The following is a 6,000-nucleotide window of genomic DNA, read 5'->3' as shown; positions in this document are numbered from 1 at the left end:
GTTCCAATCCCTCCCACCCCCCAGCTACTCTCTTCTGCAGCTTGCAGAGAGGGTGTAAAGAAAATGAAGCTGCTTCTGGGAAATCGACAGGAAGCACTGGAAGATGCAAGAGCCAAGCTGTTCGATAGGAAAGGGCATTTTTGTCTCATCTAGAAAGCTCCAGCTGCCTCTGCCACAGGTTCTAAATGAGAAGAAGACTCATGCTGCTTTCAGCCTCCTTTGCAAGTCCTTCCCAGCCATTATTGGCAGATTCTGACCACCCACTGCTGTCACATCCTCCTCCGTATTGTGCTCATCTAAAGCTCCAAAGGGACACCATAGCTCATAGACAAAGAATGCTGAGAAAGGAATATCCCTTGAAGATATACTTTGTCTTCCAAACAAAAGCACCAATTCAGTTTTTGAAAATAGAAATCTACATCAGCGTTAATGAAAACAGCAGTTCAATAGGCCCACAACTTTCATGGGGAATTGTGCCTAAAGCCCAAATCGTGTATAGTCAAAACTCATTGGGTTCAGTAGTAGGTGGGATTGCCAATGTCACTTTGCCCAGAATCGTACCCCATTTCTGCCCCCTTGTTTTATTTGCCATGAGCGTAAAGCTGAATGCACACAAGTTAAATGCACACAAGTTGTGGGACTACTGTGTATGTTTTTAGAAACTTAGATAAGACCGTTTTAATCCTTGAAGAGACATGGCAACCCCAATAAGGTACATTCCATGTTATGTATCCATAAGCAAAGGGTTCAGATACAAAACTTCTGATGACTTTATTCACATTGATGGTGAAGCCATGCCTGGGATACTTTGCACAGCTCTGTTTGAATACTCCTCAAGAAGGATATTGCAGAGGTGGAAAGGGGGCAGGAAGAGGCAACCAGAAAATGACCAGGGGGCTGGAGGAACTTCCCCTGTGAGGAAATATTGTTCATACTTTCCCAACAACACTAGAACCCAGGGCCATCAAATAAAGTTGGATGCAGGAAAGACAAAAGGAAGTACAGTGGTACCTCGGGTTAAGTACTTAATTAATTCCGGAGGTCCGTTCTTAACCTGAAACTGTTCTTAACCTGAAGCACCACTTTAGCTAATGGGGCCTCCTGCTGCCGCCGCACAGCCGGAGCACGATTTCTGTTCTCATCCTGAAGCTGAGGATCTCATTCTTAAACCGAGGTACTATCTCTGGGTTAGCAGAGTCTGTAACCTGAAGCGTATGTAACCTGAAGCGTATGTAACTTGAGGTACCACTGTACATCTTCATGCAGCTCATAATGATTAAACTATGAAATTTGTGCTCAAAAGTTGTAGTGATGGCCAGGAGCCTGGATTATTTCTAAAGAGAAATATACACATGTATTTGAGGCACTGGGACTCTCTGAATACCAGTTGCTGGGTGGGAGGGTGCTGCTGTGTTCATAACCTGTATGCAGACTTCCTGCAGGCATCTGACTGGGAAATGCATGTTGTCAGAATGTTAAAATATTTTCGTAATGGACTATCTAAGATCTGCCCTCCCCCCTTCAGGGAATAGGGGGAAATTAATAGATTGCACCTAAATCTGGGCCTTGTTTAGCCTCTTCAATAAATCTGTCCCTCGTCAAAGTAGCCTCAATTTCCATTGTCTGAAGCAATGTTTTATATGATAGCTCAGTGGGTAGAGCATAAGATTCTTAATTTCTCTCTCTCTCTCTCTCTCTCTCTCTCTCTCTCTCTCTCTCTCTCTCTCTCTCAGAGTTTTTTGTACAGAGCCAAGTACAGATATTATATACTTTCCATGGGTCATCAGAACGGTAGCTCCCTGCAGTTCACAGTTTGAGAACCTTTGATGTGGAGCATTTCTTAGCTACATTTTCTTCTGAAAAGCATGAATACAGAGTGACATTCAGAATAAAACAAAGAGAGAATGTAAAATACAAACAAATGAAACAATGTGTAAAAATAAAACTTCAAAAGGTTCTGTTTACAGGCCACAGTGTTGCAAAAGGGAGAAAAGTTGCTCTTACCAAATTTGTCTCTTTTCTCTCTATATACAGTTTATGACTAGGAGGGGGACAGGATCCTAATCTCCTGCTACCTAATCTGCTATGCTACTTATCTTTAGCAGATATTTATCAGTAAATCCTAATGAAGATAGAGGCTGTGTTTTCTTCTTCCAAACAGACAGCTTCTCCCAGCAGTTGGCTGATTAATATCCCATTTATAGGACTGAGGGACAGGATCTAAAAGCTGATTAATTTATTCTTGAGCTACAAATGAAGTCTGATCAACTAAGCTACTAGGAAATAAAGAGTCAACGTGGGTGGTCTTTAGCAGCACCGCTAGATCTGAAGTCGAAGAAATTCAAAAGCAACATATGGCATTTCAGTTTGGAGGACTTTTGCACAACACTTCATGCATACACTCACAGTCGTGTATATTCTAGGTTACCACCAGCACAAGAGACTTAAGCCTAGAGAAATAAGAATTTGTTCCGGCTGCTTTTTGCAGTGGACTGTCTCAGTCCAATGTTTGTGAACCTGAAGTGTAACACCCTGTTGGATTGTTTGGCTGTCAACACAGTTTGCGGTTCAGTTTTAGTGCACAAAAAGTGCACACAAAATAAATGGTCATAGGTAAAGGTAAAGGAAACCCTGACCATTAGGTCCAGTCGTGACCGACTCTGGGGTTGCGTGCTCATCTCGCTCTATAGGCTGAGGGAGCCGGCGTTTGTCCGCAGACAGCTTCCGGCTCATGTGGCCAGCATGACTAAGCCGCTTCTGGCGAACCAGAGCAGCACACAGAAACGCCGTTTACCTTCCTGCTGGAACGGTCCCTATTTATCTACTTGCACTTTGACGTGCTTTCGAACTGCTAGGTTGGCAGGAGCAGGGACCGAGCAACGGGAGCTCACCCCGTCACGGGGATTCGAACCGCCAACCTTCTGATCAGCAAGTCCTAGGCTCTGTGGTTTAACCCACAGCGCCACCCACGTCCCTAAAAGGGTCATGCACAATGCTTAATTTAGAGCAGTGTTTCCCAACCTTTTTTGGGCAAAGGCACACTTGTTTGATGAAAAAAATCTCGAGGCACACCACCATTACAGCCCCGTGACGTCAGCGCGCAGCGTCACGCCGGGAGGGACGCACGAAAGTGTAAGTTTCAATTTTTTTCCCTCCCCCTTGCCGGGGAACCTCCAAGCTTTGGGGGTGGGGGGAGGCAGCAAAGCGAGGGACTGAGGGACTCCTCCAACGACAAGGGTTGGGGAAGAAGAGAAAGGGCTATTCCGCTCCAGTCCTTTCTGAAGGAGCTGAGGGTGGGGGTCCTCCGGCGCCTTCGGCGAAACGGCGCCGGCCCAGAGCGCTTCTAGGAGGCTGCCTTTGTGCGCGACGTAAAGCCCTCTTTCCCTCCCTCCAGCCCCGTGTCACCTGTGGAAAAGGGGGCTGGATCCAGTGACGCAACTCGGAAAACTGTTAGGGAAGCCAGAGCAGGAAAGTGAGTGGGGGGCGGCGTCGCCGCTTTAACCCACGTTTCCTTTTTGAAAGAGAAACTTAAGACTAGATGACCCTTGGGACCCCTGCCAACTCTACAGTTCTATGGCCCTTTGTGGAGGGGGGGCATCACCTGGAAAGACGGGCTAGGGGATAATTGGGGCGGCCGCCTTAGGCACACCAGAAGCGAAGCACGTCCTGAGCTACAAAAACAAGCCCAATTCCTGCCTCGTTTTTTGCATTTTCTGCAAAGCGAGGGAGTCTCCCCCGCCTCCATTCCTCGGTGCCTCCTCCTCCCCCTGCTCCCCACTACGGGTCTCCCCTGCACTTGGCCAGGCCGCCTCGCCCTCCTTCCTTTCCCAGAGCAGTGGCTCAGAGCGCCTCCTTGCACTGCAGGTACACTCCGTGGGGAGGCGAGGGAGCGGAAGCCCAGACCAGCCCCCAACCCGCTTAGTCCGACCTCTCAAACCTTCCCAAAATAAGAACTCTGCGTTCTACAACGTCACCCCCCAGCGGGCCCCCCTTTATTCCCGGTGAGAGGGGGGCGGCGGAGGGAAAAAGCTGCTTCCCACACTTACCCGCCGCCATCTTGACTTCCCGCAATGAGCCGGATGCGGCGCCTAAGCTCCCTGCCGTCGCTTCTCCGCCTCCTCTACTTTGCACAAGGCTTCAGGGTCGCCGGCCGATTCATCCATCGGCCGCTCTTTCAAGCCCACTCGGAGGAGGAATGAGTCGAAAGAGCCAGAGACGCAGCCGCAGTGGAAGCCCCAGCCCTCCCTTCCAGTCTCGGGGCGGGGCAGAGGCCACCAGGCTGGCAAGCAGAGCGCCGAGAGCGAGGAAGCTGATGCAATGCGGAGGCAGACCCCGGCTGGCGTGTGTTAGAGCAGTGTTTCCCAACCTTTTTTGGACTCGCCCGCCTCCCTCCAGGCAACATCTCGCGGCACACCAGGCAACATCTCGCGGCACACTAGTGTGCCGCGGAACACCGGTTGGGAAACACTGATTTAGAGATACGTGCATTGAAGAGCTTGCAAAGAGTGTATTTTACATTGAAGTAGTGTGCTTTTTTACATTTAAATGCATACAGTTGAAATGTGGACTTTCTAGTGCATTATTTAAATCTTAACAGTTCCTCAGCTCATCCAGTCTACCACTGCAGCCGGACACTAGTTAGGGATATTAAGGAGACAGAAATTTCCACTCCATTCTGAGTGTCACAATCAACACACTTTCTGTTCCACTACAGTCTGGCTTCCCCTAAGATTTGTGCTGTTTGTGTTACTGTCTGCTATGGCCAAAACTTGAGTAATTAATTTAAGTGGATGGGAAACATCCAAAAAATGCTGTGAATAAAACAATTATTTATGCAACATGTCCAGATTTCAAAAGTAGATACAGTGGTACCTCGGGTTAAGAACTTAATTCGTTCTGGAGGTCCGTTCTTAACCTGAGGTACTACTTTAGCTAATGGGGCCTCCCGCCGCCACTGCACAATTTCTGTTCTCATCCTGAAGCAACGTTCTCAACTCAAGGTACTATTTCTGGGTTAGTGGAGTCTGTAACCTGAAGCATCTGTAACCTGAAGTGTCTGTAACCCGAGGTACCACTGAACTCCTCAGTTGCAAGATTTCTGCTCCTGCCATCTAATGAACAGGCAAATGGTAAGAATTTCCAGTGGAATCCTCCAATAGCCACCACTACACTTGCTCAAAATGCAAAGAGTAAGCAGAGCTGAGTTTCACTGGCATATTGAGAGGACCAGCCCAAGACATTTTGGCACCTGAGGCAGAACCCAAGATGCTACTTCCCTCCCTGCTAGGGAAGAAGGGGTAAAGAAAGATCTACATCAGGAACAAGTGGAGGGGGGAATAAAGCTTGTCATTGTGATCTGCTGCCCTGGTAGATTTTAGAGGATACAACTTATTTTCCTTGGGAAAGAGATCTCTCTCCATTGACTTGGCTAGGGAAAGGGGTAGTGAGAAAAATAGCGTAAATTCCAAGCAAAGGGTAGGGTGAGGGAAATGCCAGCCTGCAGCAAGGAGCCCATTCCCCCAAGCGTCATTGTTTAGAGGTGGGTCTCTGCCTCTCTGAATTTTGGGGGATACAATGGAAATGTATCCATTGATTTGCATAAAAGACACAGGTCCCCATGGAAAATATAACACGGTTTTAATTCCTTCCCCAAACCACTGTGATTTAACTGCCCCGGGAAAATAATTCACTGTGAGAAGGCTGTATCTATCTGTGAAAATGAATCATTCCTCCCAATTCTGCACCCGCTGTCCTCTCAAGTTCTGGATTTTTCATAGGAACATAGGAAACTGCTGTTTATGGCCAGTTCAATGGTCCATCTAGTTATTGTCTACAGTGATGGGCAGTGGATCCACAGGATTCTCTCCCAGGCTTACCTTGAGATCCCAGGGATTAAACGTTCTGCACCCCGGTATCAGAATAGGGATCAATAATAATAATAATAATAATAATAATAATAATAATAATATTTATACCCCGCACATCCAGCTGGGTTTCTCC

Source organism: Podarcis bocagei (assembly GCF_964188305.1).
Source record: "Podarcis bocagei genome assembly, chromosome: 9".
Classification (NCBI taxonomy): Eukaryota; Metazoa; Chordata; class Lepidosauria; order Squamata; family Lacertidae; genus Podarcis; species Podarcis bocagei.
Note: the sequence above shows the minus strand (reverse complement) of the source record.